Source organism: Drosophila tropicalis, unplaced genomic scaffold (assembly GCF_018151085.1).
Source record: "Drosophila tropicalis isolate 14030-0801.00 unplaced genomic scaffold, ASM1815108v1 contig_1190, whole genome shotgun sequence".
NCBI lineage: Eukaryota > Metazoa > Arthropoda > Insecta > Diptera > Drosophilidae > Drosophila > Drosophila tropicalis.
Window position 1 is genome coordinate 1,795,345 of NW_027172561.1, and position 21,151 is coordinate 1,816,495.

General features: G+C 38.0%; 1 long non-coding RNA gene across 2 annotated transcripts; it reads right to left on the reverse strand.

The window, feature by feature from the left end:
• Nucleotides 1-19,889: 19,889 nt before the first annotated feature.
• On the reverse strand, nucleotides 19,890-20,484 carry LOC137579965 (uncharacterized). 2 transcript variants are annotated; one of them, XR_011032906.1, is made up of 3 exons: nucleotides 20,285-20,484; nucleotides 20,167-20,229; nucleotides 19,890-20,092 (listed from the first exon to the last, which is right to left on the reverse strand). It is a non-coding gene; the product is annotated as an uncharacterized lncRNA (long non-coding RNA). The 2 variants fall into 2 exon arrangements; XR_011032904.1 differs by having other exon boundaries at nucleotides 19,890-20,229.
• Nucleotides 20,485-21,151: the final 667 nt, after the last annotated feature.

The following is a 21,151-nucleotide window of genomic DNA, read 5'->3' on the forward strand; positions in this document are numbered from 1 at the left end:
GAGAATATGTCCCAAGTCCAATGCGTTGCAAAATCTGCCAGCGCCTAGGTCACACCATCAAGAAATGCAACAACCCGACAACTTGTGTCACATGCAATTTACCACCCCACCCTCCCAATTCTTGCTCACGCACGCTCTGCTCAAATTGTGGAGCTGACCATCCGGCCTCCTCCCCCTTTGCCCACAGTACAAACAACAAAAAGAAATTTTGCGTATCAAAACAAAAAAACATGTGCAGCAGTTACAAAGAAGCAAAAACTCTATTTCGACAGACCCGTACCCAAGCAGACCTTAGCTTTGCAAACGTCGCACAGTTGGGCCTCTGCTCGGATAGCGTTGCAAAAATACGTTTTTTCATGATCGCGTTTGGCAAAAATTATATATGCAATCGATAGGAAATACTTCAGAGATTATGAATCCGAAAAATTTTTTAAATCGGTTGAGATTTATGGGTGCTAGAGGCGCCCAAAGTTGAGACATTTTTAGTGAAAAGGAAAAAATGATAATTTTTAAAAAAAATCGCAACTTTAAAACTGAATATTGGGCGATTTCAACAATCGATCTTGGATTTTTTGGTTTTATCTGAAAAGTATGTTCTTTATTAATAGCATGTTTCATAAATTTTAATAATTACTTAAATAGTTATTGAACTAGAAGCGTTTAAAAAATGTACTAAATATTGGCATTTTTTGAACTTTGATGGAATAAAACTAGCAAGACTCAACGAGTATCAATACCGGACTACATACACTAGGTAGGTGAAATATTTACCTATCAGATGTATATAGTCCCAATATGCGGAGACCTGCGACAGCGATGCGTAAGCCATAAAACTAAGGCAACCTCGCCTAAAAAAATGCGCTGCAGGTTTAAGGAAGAAGAAGAGCGCATGCGTATTGGCCTGTAGCTTCTTTGTATTTAAATGATAACATTGCGTAATGCTGTTTTGCAAATACTACCTGTTTACATATATGCCTTTCTACAATGATAAATTGTTAATTACCTGCTTTGCCGTCATCGACCCACTATTGTCGGCCTTTGTTATTCAAATATGCAAAGGAGTCCTCGGAATTAATCAAATCAACTGTTGGCGACATAAAAAATCAAATAAGCCATCTGAAACCTGCTGTTTTCCAAACCAAGAGTGGAAAAACACTTACGGTTAACTTTGAGTTTTTCCTGACAATGATTGATGGAAAAGTGTTAAAAGAAATTACAAACACTTCCTCAACGTTAAGGTGTCCAATTTGCCAAAAACTCAAAAAGAATTTCAGAACTTAGACGATTCAACAAGTGAGGAGAACTGCTACGAATATGGAATTTCTCCGTTGCATTGCAGAATAAAGTGTATGGATTTTATTCTGAAGCTAGCTTACACACTTCCTCGGCCAGGAGAAACAAAAACGGATAAAACATCTCGTGAGGATATTCAGAGCAGGAAGGAGATTATACAAGCTGAATTCTCTCGCAAGCTGGGACTGAAAGTTGACTGCCCAAAGTACGGATACGGAAATACGAATGATGGAAATACTTCAAGGAGATTTTTTGAAAATGATGAAGTGACATCTTTTATAACAGGTGTTAGTCAAGAGATTATTAAAAGGTTGGCTGTTATCTTGAATATTATAAATTGCAAGGAAACGGTAAATGGTGAAAAATTTGCCGAATATACTTCAAAGACTGCTCATCTTTTGACTGAATTGTATCCGCAAAAAAAAACTTACCCCAACGGTACATAGGATTTTGGCTCACGGAAAGGATTTAATAGAATATCAGTGTTTACCACTTGGAGAGCTATCCGAAGAAGCACAGGAATGTAAAAACAAGGACTACAAAAGGTTCAGATACACTAATACATTAAAAACTTATCGTGTTAGACAAAATGAAGACCTTTTTAACATGCTAGCAGCCTCTTCGGACCCACTTATTGCATCACTGAGACACGTGCCATCACGAAAGGATTTGGAAAATAGCAACTATAGTCCCGAAATGTTGAGTTTATTAGATACTGATGTAAATATTGAAAATTATTTTGAAGAAAATCAGAAATCAATAGCAAATTTTCAAAATTAACCTAAAAAAAAATTACAAAAAAAATTTTTTTTCTTTTTGTAATTATGTTAAAAAATCAAATTAAAACATTAAAAAATGTTACATAGTCGTCTAAAACAATGAAAAATTCCATTTGTGATTGAAAAAAATCGGGTTTCGATCCATTTTTAAAGGAAAAACATACTTGGAAATATTTTCTGACTTTGACCTTGAATATTACAGCACCACGAACACCCAGCACTTTTGACAAACATTCATTTTGAAGCTTAAGGTATTCTTTATCATATGCTTTTTAAATTTTTGAAATCGATTTATTGGTTTAAACGCTATGATTTTTGCAATGCTAAATGCCAGAAGGCCCCACTGTGCGTCGCCGCTACCGCTGTCAGCTCAGAACCCACAACATCGAAGACATCACCGAACCATCAACACACTGCACAAAAATACTAAAACACAAAAACAATATAAAAAACAAAAATCCCTCTACTTCCAGCATATCAGATGATGATATGGGAAGACGTGATTCCTAATCAAGATTTCCTACTTCTGAAACATATAACATCTGTCATAACTTTATTTCAAAATGTCCATATCCATAGTTCAATGGAACCTTAATGGCTTCATAAATAATTATCACGAACTACTTATCTTAATTAATGTCTCCAAGAAACCCACCTTTCCTACCAGCACCCTAACATCAAACCCCCAAAGTCCTACATAGGCTACTTCAAAAACCTACCTGAAAACACTACAAGTAAACAAGGAATTGGCTTTCTTGTTAAACGTAGCCTACCCCATGAATATATTCAAACGAATTTTTCTATACTATCCGACTCTATCTTAATCAATACGAACCCAAAGTTTACAATAATCAATGTCTACATTCCACCATCCCAAAGTTTTTCATCCAATGATCTAGTTTCAATAGTAAAAACCTCGCAAAACCCAGTGCTGCTTACAACTGACGCAACCGCTTGGAGTCCCCTTTGGGGGCCCCTTTTGTTAACTCCCGTTGAAGAAATATAGAAAAAGCAATATTTCAAACAAATTTAATTATTTTAAACGACGGGTCTCCCACCCACATTTCTACCCATAGCTCATTCACCCACACTGATATTACTATGGTCTCCCCTCAAATTTGCCACAGGTGCAGATGGTCTATCTCCACAGATTTACACAGCAGCGATCACTATCCTATCTTTACTAGTGTGACAACCAGTTTTAGACCAGAAAACATCACCCCCATTGCTAAATATATAACAGATTGCGCTGATTGGAAAAAGTTCCAATCTCAGATTGTAGCCAATTTACGATCAAACGCACAGTTTAAAAGAGCCGCTAAGCAAGCTAAAAAAGATTCAATACTGCTCGCATAACTCCACTTTCCACAACTAAAGAGGTTTGGTCCGAAATAAAAAGTCTCACCGGTGTTCCCACCATTCCACTTAACCACCTTATTGTAGGTCAAACGCTACTCTCTGATCGTAAAAATATAGCTGAAGCTGAAACAAATGGTCCGAATGAATACGTGCTGAAAAAGTCACAATGGTTAAACTATTCATTCGCGCCCACTCGGCTTAAATTAGCTGCCAAACATCTAGAGCAACGCATTACATCTATTGAACTAGCATCCACCCTACATTACGCAAAGGGGAAAACGCCAAGCGCCGATCGGATATCATACCCCATGCTTCGTAATCTTCCTTCAGAAGCAAAAGTCAGAATCATCGAAATATTTAATGATATACTGGCTAAAGGTGTCTATCCACACACTTGGTGCACAGCCAGTATCATACGGTATGATTCATACCCATCCCTAAACCCAACAAACCCGCAAACCATATCAATAGCTATCGTCCGATATCCCTAATCTCCTGCATGAGCAAAACCTTTGAAAAAATACTAGCTAACCGGCTTCTCTGGTTTTTAAACAGAAATAAACTGATCTCCCAGAGCCAAGTTGCTTTCAAACGAAAACAAAGCACTACTGATGCATTACTGCAAATTCAAAGTTTCGCGACGGATTCCCTCTCGTCTAGAAATCACGTCACCCTTCTGGGTACTGACTTCGAGAGAGCATTTGATCGCGTGGGCATTCATGCTGTTTTAGAGCATGTCCCGAATCGACTATGGGCTACCTATCTATGGCTGGAGCGCAAACGCAAATCTGAAGAAACTCGAGGCACCTTATCACGCAGCGATTCGACGCAGCTTAAACGCTTTTCCAACATCTCCCATTAAATGCGTACTCGCCGAATGGGGACTCCCCTCTATTAGTGAAAGACTGAAAGAGCCTACATATAATCTCATTCCCAAACTCAAACACTCGCCTAACAAAATGCTCAGTAAACTGAAATCGACTATTCGTCGAGTCGCAGATTTCGCTAAGAACATTAGCTCTGTCGATATGCCACGCACTATCCAAAGCAACTGCTACCCTCCCTGGCATCTCCGCAACTCTTCTTTTAACACTACGCTACATGAGTACAAAAAAGATAAAACCCCCTCAGAGGTTTATAAACAACTATTTATCGACGCCGGAAAAGCCTACAAAAACTGGAAATGGCTATACACCGATGGCTCCTTACGCAACAACACCGCTGCTTTCGCTGTAGTAGACTCCGACAACGTCATTATTTCCTGCGGGATCTTACCAGAATGCTCCACAGTTTTCTCTGCGGAGGCCCACGCCATTCTTAATGCGTGCAAGGCTGCAGAATCCTACAAAGATCGGCATGTGATCTGCACCGACAGCCTCTCCACCATCGATGCAGTGAAAAACATAAATTCAAAAAACGAACTTATCTTGCAGATACGCATTCTGCTAACCAAAAACACTAACCGCATAACACTTTTCTGGGTACCTACGACAAATCGCCAAACACATGGGCACCCAAAAAGAAAGGGTTTGGACAACTTTTCATCTCTGGTACAAGACGTTTAATCCCGATCGCAAAGGCTTAAGGATTCCCCCGAACATACGAAAACAAAAATGGTCCGCATTTATCCGACTTCGTATTGGCCATACAAAATTAACCCACGAGCATCTTCTGACAAGGTCTAATATGCCAATCTGTCCCTGTGGCATTATCACCTCAATCAAACACGTCATCATCGAATGCCCCAACTATAATAGTATCAGAGCCCGAGTTTTTCAACACTTATCACCTATTGAACTTCTCACTAACCCTACATCCGACAACATCAATATAATATTTAATTTCATTAACTCTTGTAAGATAGCAGATATAAAATAAATTGTAGAGTCGAAGGTCATAGTCACTATCACTCTCTGCCACTAACAAAAACCCCCTTTAGACTTAATATTGTATATTATTTCTAATCTTATAAATAAATAAATGTTCGTGCATATCCGCACGATTACACAATGCAAAAAATGCAGTGAGTGTAGTTTTAGGTGGATTTATTGCACGATCAATCGCTGTCTCGTTCGTAAAAAATACACGCTGACCGTTTTCAACATGGATGGCCAAGCGAACAACTGCTGGATCCCGTTCTTGAATTGGAAAACCAAATATACGCCAAGCAGCTTCATTGGAGCTGATGTACCGACCCATTTGGTGGAGCTTAATTTCATCGTTTTTTTTTTCAATAGACGTAGTCGTACAACGCTCAGTACGAACAAGTGGCCCATATGACACCAGGCCCGGGCCTGTTACGAATGACCCAAAGTAAAGTTAATGTTACAACCTCTACCCACTCCGACCTAAGGGCATAGGCGTATTACATATATAAACATAAATTATAATAAAACTAAAGAAAAAGAAAATATTAAATGTAATGAGATAATAGGTTACATATAAAAAGAAAACAGGATAGGTTAAAATAAAGATGATTACAACTAATTTCGAGCGAGGAAGGACAAGATCGCAGTTTTTATACCCGGAAGCGATGTTTCGGAACCGATAACGTGCCAAAGTCTGTTGTAGTCACTACATAGTATACGAAAAGGTTCATGCAGAGAATAGTTAGTTGTACAAGTGGGAAGTATAAGCGGTGTGTAATTGCGGGTCCTTCTAGATGGAACAGAAATGTTAATTTGGCTCAACAGCTCAGAAGAGTCAATCTCACCATTCAAAAGTTTGTAAACAGGAGACACTAAGGGTACACATTCGTTAAAGATCGAGTCAACAGTGGTATAAAATAAAGAAATGGCGGAATTCATATCCGTACAAGTGTATAAATTAGTCCAATCGGTATTAAGAAAGGCATTGTTTAGTGCGACAAAGTCAGTCTTCCGAAAACATCGGGTGCGTACCATAGGATCACACTCGGAGATGGGCTCGCGGCTGGGAAACTCAATAGATAACTCTAAAGTTGGATGATAACTATCCTCTGGTAACACCATTGGACTAGTTCTAGATACTGCACAAAAGCTAGGATCAGAAGTAAAAATCAGAAGTAAAAATTCACTTTTATTCACTGGAGGAGCATTCCCATTAGTATTTTCCACTTTAAACACAGCAATATCACTGCCTTTATGGACATACTTGCAAATGTATTTGATGCTCTTCACAGAACTGCAGAACTCAACATTAATATGATATATGTCTTGCTCAGCAGAGGCGGGGTCAACTAATTAAATGACGATTGATCAGTTATCGACCAGAGAGGAAAAATCCAGAGGGCGGAGGCTAACTTCGACCGCGTCAAAATTTGTTTACCCTTGCAATTTTTTTTTGTAACTCTTTCTTTATCTATTAGCCATCAATGTGGAAGAAGGTTTTATCTAAAAAGGCTTATGTTTGAGAAAGAATGGCCTACAATCATAGGAAATAACGAAGATATTGACAAGTCACTGTTTTTGACCGATCGTTCCTATGGGAGCTATATGATATAGTTACCCGATCTTGATCAAATTTGGGAGAGCCGTTTATAAGTGTAATAAGCTTACTAATATTAATTTCAATAGCTCTGAAAATAACGAAGTTATTGAGAAAAGTCACTGTTCATGACTTTGGCGTTTTTATGGGAGCTATATGATAAAGTAGTCCAATCCGGCTGAATCCGAGATATACAACCCCTGCAGTATCTACAATCCTACATGCAAAATTTCAGCTTTGTAGCTCCTACGGTCTAGGAGGCGTTTGCGTTGATCCAGACGGACGGACGGACATGGCCATATGAACTCGTCTCGTCGTGCTGATCAAGAATATATATACTTTGTATGGTCGGAGTATGGCAATGAAAATTGTGACACGAGAATTTTGTATATTAGATACATATATACACTGCAAACTACACTACAAACAGCAGCAAAACATAGAGAGATAGTTACAAGGAAATCTGGTGCGATGACCGGCACCGGTACCGCCTAAGACCATAGGCCGTGGACAGCAGCAGCTGAGCAACGACACAGCCAAAAAAATATCAAAGAAGCTAACATCGGCTATGCCGAAGTTTGTATACCCTTGCAGTCCTTGACAATAATAATTTTACATGCTCAAAATTTGTTTTCTGCAACTCAATTCATCAGTATACAAACAAATCAATTTTACTCTTTTTACTACAATTTGTTCTTCTTCTTCCCTCATTCCCTAAGCAAAGCATCGCACGCATACACATACAGTTCATGTAGCGTTGCGTTTAATCCGATCAGATTGAAATTTTGGGATCTCATGTTTTATATCCAATACTATGTTTGTTCTAGAGCTATACGATATAGTTGTCCGATCCTAATAAAAAAAAAAAAATTTCAGCCCGATATCTCTTAAGGTGGCTGAGTAAAACGCATACGCACGGTCAGGCCCAAACAAAGAAACATTTCGCCTCTCAATAAATGCCTAGTTCTGTTTTTTTAATGTCTCTTTGGAAAGACACTTTACACCTTGAATCCTCCACACTTTACTTAAACTCATTTGCATAAACAATAACTGAATGTTATTATAATAAATGCTTATAAGTTAACACCTTCTTGCCATGAAGCCAGACAGACACCTGGGAGAATGTGGATGAATAATAGTTAAACTAATGTACAAAATGTAAATGAGTTTTCATTTGCCTTTTGATTTACCCGCGGCGTTTTACGCGCCTCCCAAAGCCATGTATGTATGTGTGCGTAATCTAATTAAATGTTATGTTTCTCCTATAAAATGCCACTTACAATGTTAATACAGTGCGTCTAAGTTTTTGGGGCAACATTTAATGAGCCAAACAACAAAAACACACACACACACATGGCCAAAGTTTTATGCAAAAGGCAAAGTCATAATTTTAATGACTGTTCATTTTAATAGTCGATGGGAAACTTTAAGCTTAAGTTACCTGCCATAAAACCACACAGACGCACACGCATACACACACAAGTTGAAGGATAAACTCATGCGCACATAACCTTACTTCTTACTCATACTCACACACACACATAAACATAAATCAATCATAATTGTCCTTGTTAACTACAATCATGAATATTTCCTTCTCAGCAGGCATAACACAAATGACAGTCGTGCCACATGCCACATGCCGCCCCATGCCCTAAATGCCCCAAATCAAATCGTACAGACCCACTTTAAGTTTCTCAAACCGCCCATTGAACACACTGTGTTTGCCTGTGGATTTGTAATCGCTGTTTACGCGTATTCGCCCACAAATGAAATTACAGAAATTCGAACTGTCGAAAGATTTCAACCAAATGATCTTTAATTAATTTCCACCTCCCCCATCGCCCATAGAGGGATTCAATCAACCAGGTCCCCTACTGCCCCGTGCCCCGTTTGCATCCAGCCATTATGTATTGTCCATTGTTGTTATACGGTTAGCCTGTGTGTGTGTGTGTGTGTTTACTTTAGTTAATTGATTTTCTTTCATTGGGTTGATTTGCATAACAATTTGGGTCCCCTTTCACTCTCTCTCGTGTTTTCCTGGCTAAAAACGCAATGCAAAATCTAAAGCGAAAGTAGTGGAAAACCACAAAAACCAAACTAAACTGAAACCTGAAGCCCCAAAAACCCAAACAGTTAGCAATTTTGGCCTTTTTATTTGACAGTTACATTTGTATTGAGGTCCGCAAAAAAGGGCACATAAAAACAAAACTAAAAGTAAAACTAACTAACCAAAACCGTTGGCAATTTGTAACTAAATTTAGAAAAAATGATTTAATTTCGGGTTAGGTTTTTTTGTTTTTGCTGACCAATAAAAAGACTCATAAAAAAACCTGTCAAGTCTAGACTTATAGTTGAAAAGGTCAGTAGAATAATTGCTTGATACAGGGAAATGAAAACTTACTCGTGGACAGAGAGCAAAAGTTAAAAAAAAGCCTTTTTTGCAGTTTTCTTTTTTTTTTTTTTTAATAGTTCAGACAGTAATGGACAGTTAACCTATTGTAGTCAATGACATTTAAGACCCACGACGTTGGCCTATGTCTCTTGTTATCGTTATCATTGTTGCTGTTGTCCTTGTCGCTGTGTGTCAAAAGGGATTTTTGCACGTACACAAGGCGGCACGATTTGCAGCTCATTAGCAACCACAGACACGACACATGTCCAAACTGCTAAGCGCGCTCTAAATCACTGACACGACTTGACTGAACCTGAACTGGACGAATGTTCCAGGCAGCTACTACAACAACAGGCTACAGCTATTTCCTGCCCCTGCTGTGGGCCCCCAGAGTCTCCTTGGCCGCCTATTCGCAGACATTGCCAAAGCTTTACCCATTGCCTGCTTCAATTAGTCAACAATTACCAGCGACAATCCAAACTGGTCTGGTCACCGCTGCTGCAAGGAATGACAACGAGAACAGGAACAAGAACAAGAACAGAATCAAATAGAACGCACACGGCGAGGCACCAGTTGTGGCTAAAAACGGCTCTCAGCCAGGCCCGGACTATGATCGAAATTCAATCAAACAACCGTTTTCTTACATTTGTTTTGTAAGATTTTTCCACAATTTTAAATCTGATCTTGTAGTATTCTCTGCCAATGTTTTCTACCAAGACGTTTTTGAGAATTTACTTGGGATTGATTTCTAGTGTTCTTTTAGATTTCTTTTTGCACAAAAGACAAATTATTTATTAATCCAAAATCGTTTCGATTATCCCTGATGGGAACTATATTTTTAGTATTGTTCTATATGGGAGAGAGAAGAATACCGCTGAGCCACCGACTTGACTTTAGTCATTTGTTTATAGAGATCGCCGCTGTCTGTCAGTTCATGGTAATTTCTAATTGTTTCTAAACGTTGATGGAACCTGACCACTGTATCCGATTGTTTTTGAATAGCCATTCCAACCACATACTCAACTTTAGGCGGTCCTGATATCATACGTGCCTAGGTGGGGTGAAACGGGGGTGGGGTCTCACTGTCTAATGGCTTATGAGTAGTCACGTGCCATGGATGCTAACGTTGTGGCTGGGGAGCATCACTCTTATCTCGCTTTCAAGTAATGAAGTAAGCCACAGTAACTAAAACAACAACAACAACAACTTTTTGAAAAGTCAGTGAAGTTTGTCAGCGTGGAAATTTTGTTATTTTTTTCCCTCCATTTTTGGAATAATTACACAAAATGAAAAGTGTTGTAGAGCTTGACTAGTTGCCTAGATGCTAAATGAAAATGCCTGGCACCTGGAACCTGAATCCACCTACCAACGGGGCGGATGACTGTTTAAACTTTTGACTCACAGACTAAGACTCAACCCCATCTCTCACTCTCTCTGTCTCTATCTCTCTCTCGCTCACTATTCATCATCATCTCTGGCTCCAGGTCGGGTACGAGTCGTTAATAAAGTCAAGTGAATGCGCTTAATCAACACGTATGGGCGTGCCTTGGGCTGGAGAAGGAGTTGAAAAGGATGAAATATCCCAATGCTAGCAGCCGCCTGTAAAAGAGCAAAAATGAAGCTGCTTCCTGCTTCCTGTGGAAATTTTTCACCTACATAATTCTTTTGCTTGCTTCCTTGTCTGGCCCTTTAAATTTTTTCTCCACCGTTGAAGAAAAAAATTAATTAAACAATTTTTTCTTCCTTCCCATTTTGTGTGCTCTTGTTTTTTTTCCTTTCTTGGTTGGTTGCAAACATTTCAAAAACAAATTTTGCTGTTTTATTTTTAAACATTTTTATCTGTTTTTATACTTCCAGTGTGTGTAAGGCAAATAAACACCAGCCAAAAAAACTCAGAATAACCAACCAAAAAAAATATATATATATATTTTTGTATACCAACAGAGCAGACTCTCATATACCCTATATAGATGGAGTAGAAAAAGAAATTGTATTCAAGAAACTGAGAAATTGATGTAAAATAAAAGAAATAAAAAAATCATTGGCCAACTATTTCATAGCCTTTGATTGGGGTTAGTATGTACGTATAACCTGCAGGCATACCATTTAGGTACTGGGTACTAAAAAACACAAAGTTAGCCTGGCCAAAAAGCCAAAAAAGGCGCCGAGCTCTGGTACAAAAGCCAAACTCATTGCCATTAAAAACGCATTATCCTTTGTGCTTTTTTATTACTTTTTATTTGAAGAGGCATATGGAAAGCGAATATTTTTTTTGGAGGAATGAGCATAGCTAAAGAGAGAGAGAGAGAGAGAGAGAGAATGAAAGAGTGGTGAAGTGTTCAGAGAAAGAGACACTTAGTAGGGGTTTGCGTGTTTATGTGCTGATGAGTTGTAAAATAAAGGAAACTTGATATGAAAATGCAAAGGAATGATATTCATTTGCAGCAGCAGGAACCTTAAATTAAGTAAGATTTAACAAATTTAATGAATTCACCTTTTAGCAGACTTGTTGTTGTTGTTACAGCATAAAAAATCTGGGTATCAAAAAAAATTTTGACCAGCACAAAATCCAAATCAATTGCCTTTCAAAAACGTATACAGAGTAAGATGCGAAAGTGAGAGAAAAACAGAAAGATGAAAGAGATAGATAAAGGAAAATATGCCAAAGGGAATGAATTTGATTTTTATTACTTTTTATTTTTGTTAAACACTCTTTTTTGGAAATGGCATGTATTAACTTGGTTAAGGGTTTTGTTACTCTAAAACTTTTTGATTTAGTAATCGAATTTCTGTCTGTTACTACTTTAAAATTAGTTTTCGATAATCCGACACTGAATAAAATTGTCCTTTAAGCCATCTCTCGACTTTGAAGCACTTCTAAAATTTATTTATCGCGGTGAAGTAAGGATCATTGATCATCAGTTGCCATGGGTGGAGCCCATCACGTGACCGCATTGACTTCTAGAGCTCTGGCAATTCTTCACATCAAACTTGATGAAGATTTATAAGAAAGTATGAAAATTTCTTTTCAATCATTAAAGAATAGACAACTTACTAGGGTATTTAAAAATCGGCATCATGCGATTTGTAGTTGTTCTATATTTCTTTTTTGCTGGCAATGCCATTTTTGGGTGCCCTTTTTTGTTTGCCAATTGCCTGGCAAAAGGCTTACATTGGATTTTCATTTGATTGTTTGAATGAAAACGAAATGGCAATGGAAAATGGTTTTTCCCTTAGGGCTAAAATGTAACCAAGTTAGAATATAATGAATCAAAATGTTGCCGAAATAGAATTTAATCTTGAAACTTCTTCCATTACCTTAGCTTTAAACACCAATACCAATCAACAATAAATTTCATTCGAAATATTAAATAAATATTTACAAATCATGCATAAAAACTGAATTATATACCGGCGCACTTCTTTCTATTACTATTTGCTCAACACTTGCCTAGCTATCTGGCACAGGCCATTTAACAGAAGTAAGGAAAACAACCATTTAAAATTTAAACTAATGGTAACTGGGGGGTGCTGTACTTAGTTTTTGTCCATCATGTCACGATTTCGAAAAAAATGCGTTGAGATTGTTCAAAATGACCTCGTTTGCAATATTTTATTGCATAATGTAAACAAATTATTATGCTAAAAACATTGTTTTAACCTATTAATATATAAGGTATGACTTAAAAGAAATTTACGAAATATCAAAGAGACATTTCTTTGTTATTGTTTAAGAATAAACATCGTGTTCATCTGAAATGGCTTCACCAAATCAGATTGAACAAAGAAATATACAAAACATAAAACAAAAATAGCTGATACAGATTCATATATCAAGTATGGCTCAAAAACCAAACAAAACATGCGTCCACACTCTGTGGAAAAGCACTTAAGATTATAACAACGGCGCAATATCAAGTCGCCAACGCTGAGTATGAAATATAAACATTAAAATAAGCATTTTTAAGAACAATTGTCGCCTCCTAGAGTCTTAGAACTCATTTATATACACAAGACGTTTGTTAATAAAATCAGTTCATATTTTGAATTCAAGAGATGAAGATCGTGTTTTAGTTTTGCGGTGCTGAAATCCTCTTCAGTTATAATGCATAGTTTTTTACACTGCACAGTAGTCCAAAATCCAGATTTTGTGGCATAAACTATAAGGAATGCAGTTACCGAGTTAAAACTTTGCACATATAACCATGTTAGGATGCATAATAAAAAAAAAAAAAAATTGGAAAGATTTGACCACGCCCTCTTGACCTCCCATACTAGCCCACGCAGCGTATACGTAATGTGATTTAAATGAATTTGGGATTAAAATAGTTATAGCTATTAAAAAACAACAAATTAAATTTTAATATTTTATTTTGAACTGTTATTAATAAAAAAAAAATTTTGTTTCTTGATTAAGCAATGCAAACTATAAATAAACAACTTTGATTTTATTTTAAATAAGTTAATCATAGAAGCACAGAAAGAAAATTAAAAAATAACGCAGTAGAATACTTAATTAGTTATCTTCTATTTGTAATTCAAACGAATATGGATTTATTGATTCGGTTTCGGAATCAGAATCACTGTCCGACTGGTCATCATTAATATAATCAGCAAGGACCGGTTCATCGAAAAGTGCAACGACATCTTTAGATAATATTTGTTTTTTATGTTGAGCCGACCTTTTTTTGAGATTTATGCTAGAAACAAGTGGATCGGAGGAGTCCATTGATCTTAAGAATACATCTAACAAGTTATTAGCGCGAGAGTTTTGACGAGCATGTAATTTTCTATCTCGTTTGTACAATTTGTTTCTTGCTTCAGAAGCATTTTCACCAAGGCAACCCACAGGTAGTACTGATGTTTCTATAATTTGCGATCCATGTACCAAAATTTTGTGCAAAGTGGGCGACATTGGATACCACAGGAATATTACCATATACATAGTATAGACTTTGTTACAAAACTTTTCAAATCGAACTATATTAATAGAAAATTCACTTGAAATTACTATTAAAATGGTACGAAGGCATTCTATAATTTCTAAGTCTATTTCTAAGATAGAAGCAAATAATTTTGCATTTGCAAACGCCCTCCTCGCAGTGTTGCCATCGTTTGTGTTACCGCTGCCATTTTGTTTCGGTTTATCCGCATGTATACCCATTTTTTGCCACAACATATTTTGTATCTTTTGTTTTCTCTCCATCATTATATTTTTTTCTGCTTGATCCCTTACTTGCCATTTTTTTATCCCAATTCTGTACGATATTTTAAGCAACAGTTCGAAAACTCGTATCCAGGCATGCAGAGGACTCATTCCATAAATAAGGCTCCCAGGCTTAGGCTTAAATTTCAAAGAGCTCATATCATTGACCTCCATAAACTGTTTAGGACCAGCACCACATATTGGACAAAGTTGACAAGATTTTGTTCCAGTTAAAAAATTTAATACTTTTCCGTCTATAAGAGTCATATGAAGATTATAGGACACTGTGATTGTTTTTTTATTGCTAAATGTGAAAGTGAATGGCAAAAGTTCCATTATTTGTTTGTCTAAATTAGCCTTCTCAATTAGAACGTAATCTTTGGTTTCCTTGGCGAAATCTATTTTGAGAGGCCTACAATATCTCACAGATTGAGGAGTTCTATTTAGCCAGAAAACTGTATTAGAGCTATCTATTAGTTTGAGCGGTATGACGGTCGTAACGAACAAAGAGTGGTCAAGCGAATCCGGCTCATTTGTTTCGTATCTTTGTTTATACATGCTTTGTCCCGTAGATCCATCAAATCCATAGCTTAGTATTAACATGACACTCCCAATATTCTCCAAATTTAAAAATAGCTCTTCTTGCATAAGAACGATTCTACTGGCCGTATGATTCAAAAGTTGTTGTAGGGAAACTTCGGCTGTAATATCAGTACAAGATACTCCCTTGGGTCTTAATAACGATTTAGCTTCTAGAACTTTGTGGTAGCTTGGGAATATATCAGAATTTTGTCTTTTGTTAAGATCTCGGATATCATTGTATTGTTTTTTGCTTAGCGAGCTTTCAAGCAAATGCGCTAAGGCTTCGTGCGGAGTTAGAGGTATGGGTTCCTTAGCAGCAATTTTTTTTCTTATTTCACTAGGTCCACTTGGAGTAAGCATTGCGCGCGACAGTACAAAGGCTGCATCAGTTTCGTTTGATTTTCTTGCTGAACAAGCAGCCGCATGCAACAGAAGATTTGTGTCGTCTGCAACTTCTGCAAGTTCCGATGCTATCTTTCGCTTCAGACGTGCCCCTGCTGCATCATACGATAAAATTGGGCGTCCCCCTTTATTATCTGATGTTGTTTCTAAATCTGTTTCTAAATCTATTTTATCCAATAAGATAACCACGGGCATTGAAAGCCATTTTGAGTGTCTTACTTTAAATACCTTCAGATTATAAGAGCATTTCAAATAGTTTTGTCCCAAGTAAAGTTCAAAGCTCTTGACTTTTTTGTTAATTTCAGCTATGTTTTTATCGCTCATAAAACTCTCACCAACTTGCTCAAAGATCCAGCTCGAAATTGCAAAAGCCTTTCCATTATTTTTCGCCCAAACCTCCAAAAGCGAGGTGCGGCAGAAGTCAAACTTGGCTACAATAAATGATAATATTAATTTACCTCGGAAAAACTCGGAAAAAGTAATCATAACATAATTTAATACATACTTTGAGCTGTAATTTACTATAATTACAATTTCGCAGAAATTCGCAGAAAGTTAGTTTTCACTCCACAATAGACGCACACATGGGTTAAGTTTTATTTATTTTAGGACATAAACAATCATTACACAAAAAAAACAATTAACATATACAAATTGAAATTTCGTGCAGTATTTACATTCTACATACCTTGATTAATATTATCCATTACAAAAGTTATTTTACAATTTGTTTGTTAATTCCTTACACTGGCTCAAAGTTTGCCTACAATTTCCCGCTTTTTTTGGCAGAGCGAACAGCTGACTAAACACCTGACTTTAAAAGTGTGCCAAAATTTCAGGGGTGCAGTAAAACCAAAAATATTTTTATATTCGATATATTCAAAGTATTCTGTCCAACAAAAAATTGTTTAAATACGATTTTGTTTCAACAAATTTTTTAGGTTTATGCCACAAAATCTGGATTTTGGACCACAGTGCACTGTGAATATGGTTTTTTTATGAGGATCCATCCATCTTCACGTCACACACACACTACGAAGCCTGAGCATGTACCGACGAGTGTACGCATACATATGCAAAACGAGAGCACAGCGACACAGACATGCGCTCATCGTTCTGCGATCTGTGGCAGACTGAATTATTTTCGATGTGTAGCGACAGTGCTGCGAGCAGTGCTGCCATTTTAGCTATTTTCAAGGAAAAGTTGAAGCTAAAATTTTGTAGTAAGCATTATTGTGGATTACACGAGTACGTGTAAAGGTCGGGATGGCCGAAGGTTATCCGTCCAAGTGAGACGATGATTGTTATACCCTTGCAAAAAGGGTATATTAATTTTGGTCAGAAGTGTGCAACGCATAGAACGAAGCATCTCCGACCATACAAAGTATATATATACTTGATCAGCACGACGAGACGAGTTCAACTAGCCATGTCCGTCCGTCCGTTTGTCCGTCCGTCCGTCCGTCCGTCCGTCCGTCCGTCTGGATCAACGCAAACTCCTCCTAGACCGTAAGAGCTACAGAGCTGAAATTTTGCACGTAGGCTTGTATATACTGCAGGCGTTGTATATCTCGGATTCAGCCGGATCGGACCACTATATCATATAGCTCCCATACAAACCCCAAAGTCACGAACAGTGACTTTTCTCAATAACTTCGTTATTTTCTATGCTATTATCGTCAAACTTAATATTAGAGAGTTTACTACGCCTATAAGCGACTATGCCAAATTTGATCAAGATCGGGTGACTATATAATATAGCTCCCATATAAACGGCCAAGTCACGAACAGTGACTTTCTCAATACCTTCGTTATTTTCTGAGCTATTGTCGTGAAACTTAATATTAGAGAGTTTACTACGCCTATAAGCGACTATGCCAAATTTGATCAAGATCAGGTGACTATATCATATAGCTCCCATAGGAACGATTGGTCGAAAACAGTGACTTTTGTAAATAACTTCGTTACTTTTAACGCGATTGCTTTTAAATTAAACATTTGTTAGTTTAATATATCTGTTAATGACTGTGTCGAATTTGATAAAGATCGGGTGACTATATCATATAGCTCCCATAGGAACGATCGGTGGAAAACAGTGACTTTGATCAATATCTTCGTTATTTCCTACGATTGTAGGCCATTCTTTCGCAAACATAAGCCTTTTTAGATAAAACGTTCTTCCACATTGATGGCTAATAGGTAAGGATAGAGTTACCAAAAAAGTTGCAAGGGTATATAAACTTTGACGCGGTCGAAGTTAGCCCCGGCCCTCTGGTTTCTTTTTGAATTAAATTTGGAATTTTAGTTAAAGAAAATGTAAAATCGACAATTTGGCAAAATATTATGTAATTGAAACAAGCATCATGTTTTATTTTTGTAACCTGCATAGGTGAAGTTATTGAATTGAATTGAAAGAAATATGTTTTCAAATGTTTTAATTAAGAATAAATGTTAAAAGTTTGTGCGAAGAAATGTTGAACTGAATATTTTATCAGATGGTTATCCGTCTAAGAGAGACGATTGTTAATGGTTATCCGTTTAAGAAAAACGATGATTATTGGTTGGATATCCGTCTAAAAGAGACGATGACTTAAGTTTGAAATCTATTACAAAGACATTTTTGAAGTTAATGTTTGGCATATTACACGAGGACGTGTAACCTGCCAGAATGGTCGTGTCGAAGAATGAATCAAAGCCTACTATGTTGTTTTATCAGGTGTCAATGAATCAAAGCCTACTATGGTGCTTTGAGAATTGTCAGGTGTCAGCGCATTGTGTAGTTTACAACACTGCCGTGCAGCGTTTGCAGACTAACACCTGACTAATAAGTCAAAGCCTACTAGTTAGTTCCAATGTATTGACAGGTGCGTCAGTTGTAGCCCTGGTTGAGCATCTAAGCAACTAATGTTGAGAGCTGTCTTCAGGTCAGGTCCTATATAAAGGGGGGCCTCGGGCTAGAGAGCTCAGTGTACAACCTCCCCGGGAACTAGCCGTACAGTTCAAAATACAAGTAAAAAAGTGAAAGTAGTGCAAAGTACAAAGAAACAATAAAAAGACAATGAGTGATTTAAATAAAACAGGCTACGCCCCGACATACATATGTATGTTCGCCACTAATATTAAGCCACGTAACATATCAGAGATAAGAACAATCAGCAGTTGTTCGCTTAGCCATCCATCTTGAAAACGGTCAGCGTGCAACAAAATCCAATGTATAAAGATGCATGCCTTGCACTCGGCTTGCTGGAAGACGACCACCAGTGGGAATGCATGCTTGCTGAAGCTGCATTGAACTGTACAGCAATACAAATTCGTCGACTATTCGCTATAGTGTTGACTACATGTTTTCCAGCCCGAGCACAGATATTATGGGAAAATCACAAAGATTCAATGTCGATGATATATTGCATCAACATCGTATACGGTGCCACGATCTAACCTTAACATTCAGCGACGAAATGTACAATGAAGCATTGATTGCTATTGAGGATCTTTGCATTGTCATTGCCAACTTACCACTTAGTAATTTCGGTATGAATTCGCCAAATCGAACTGCATCTGATTTAATGAATACTGAAATGAATCGTGAACTGCAGTACAGTACTGTAGGAATGCCCACTAATGAATGAGGATCAAAGACCCATTTACATATGATCGCATTATGCTCGCAATTTCGTCTGGACAAGGTGGGTTCCACTTTTTGGATGCACCGGGTGGAACTCGTAAAACATTCGTTATTTCGCTAATTCCTGCTGAAATACGATCAAATAATGGCATCGCATTAGCCGTTGCATCATCGGGCATTGCAGCAACTTAATTGGATGGAGGTAGAACAGCTCATTCAGTATTTAAGCTGCCACTTAATATTCAGGAACAGGACATTGAAAGATATTAAAAACAGTGACCAACTATTTGGCGGAACTCTGATGGTCCTTTCAGGTGATTTCAGACAAACACTTCCAGTCGTTCCACGTTCAACGTACGCTGATGAGATCAACGATTGCTTAAAATCATGTCCAATGCGGCGCATCAGATGCTGCAAGATCAATCCGCTGAAACATTTTCCAAACAACTCTTAGATATCGGTGATGGAAAAGTTGCAAGATACTCTCATTGAACAAATATTTCTCGATGTACACACACAGTACATAAATCATGAGTGGCTTGCAGAAAGAATGATTTTAGCCCTCAATGTTATTTTTATATTCCCTCATCATTCACAGCGCTCCATGCTTATTTCATGCATTTACCACATTCATACATACATACATACAATATACACATTTTAACATACATACATACATACATACCTAACTAAGTAAGCTATTTTTTGTCTACACTAGAAATTACTAGGAAACTATTTATATGGCAAAACAACATTGCCGGGTTTTCTAGTATAAAAATGTAATTCTTGTATTTGTTTCCGCTTTAATGTGTTCTAATGGTGTAGGTTTCCCAATATTATGAAATACATTTTTGCTCTATTGCGTTTCAGAATTCAAATTCTACTCCTTGCGGGCGGGAAACATGATCCTTGGCAAGCCCACTATGAAGCATGGCAGTGGCAATGTCATGGTTTGGGCAAGCATGGCGGCTTTGGGAGTTGGAAACCTGGTTTTTATCGAAGGAACGATGGACACACAAATGTATCTACTAGTTTTAAAGGTAGACATCGGTGAACTTACAAGTGCGGCAGAGTATCGCGATTCCTCCTTAAAGATTTTCCCCTTTCGGTGGTTCCGCGACTCCTAAAAAAAACTAAAGTATAACCAAATCGCCCCAATTTTGACGCACGAGGCTTACCACTATACGGATTCCCTGTGCTCTAGCTGGTGGTCCCCATTCCAGCTCTCGGGTGGGCCAACGGGCCAAATCAACTCCAGGAATAAAGGGGAGTGGCTGGCCACTTTTTTTCCCGCTTCTCCTAACTTTTATTTGTGTGGGTGAGAAAAATTTGCCAATTTCTCCACTTTCATTCCACCGCGTTGCAGCAACAAATCTAAACAGCTGTGATCACAGTGTTGATCAGCGCCTGAGCCGCCCTGGCAGGGGGCGCCACTTTGCAGTTTGAACCGGGAAAAAAAAAGCGCCACTTTATTGTTTCCCGAAAATTTCAAATTCAAATTAGGCGCTGGCGCCAATATTGAGTTATGGAGCGTTATGTCCTTTCGATGGACCATCTAGCTCGTTGCGATGACGGAACGGTGCAAGATGCACAATGTCTTGAGGCGGCATTTGCTAAACGGCCGAAAATTGTTCGGTCGCCGCCTGGCAAATTCAACCAAATGGAGGCGGAGACGGTGGCTTTACCCGGTAATAGCTCAGGAACGGCTGGAACACCGGCAATGGCTCCCAGCAGCCCGGAGACAACCATCTCGCCAAAAGTTGTCTCAAATGTGACGGAGTTAGACGAGTTGGGCTCGCTCATTTGGGAGATGGACACCATGTTCAATAAAGGAGATGATGGCAAAAAACCAGTACGCCACATAAATCTCGGCACGAAAAACGCAATTGTGGGAATGAAAGAGCTGCACGAAACGCTATGCCATATAATGATAGGCAGCAAAACGGTGGAAAGCTCAAAGTGCGAAATTGCAACTCAAACCTCGCCTCCTAATGCTATTAGGGCGAGAAACGGTGCGAAAAAGATGGACGCGGGTGCACAGCGCA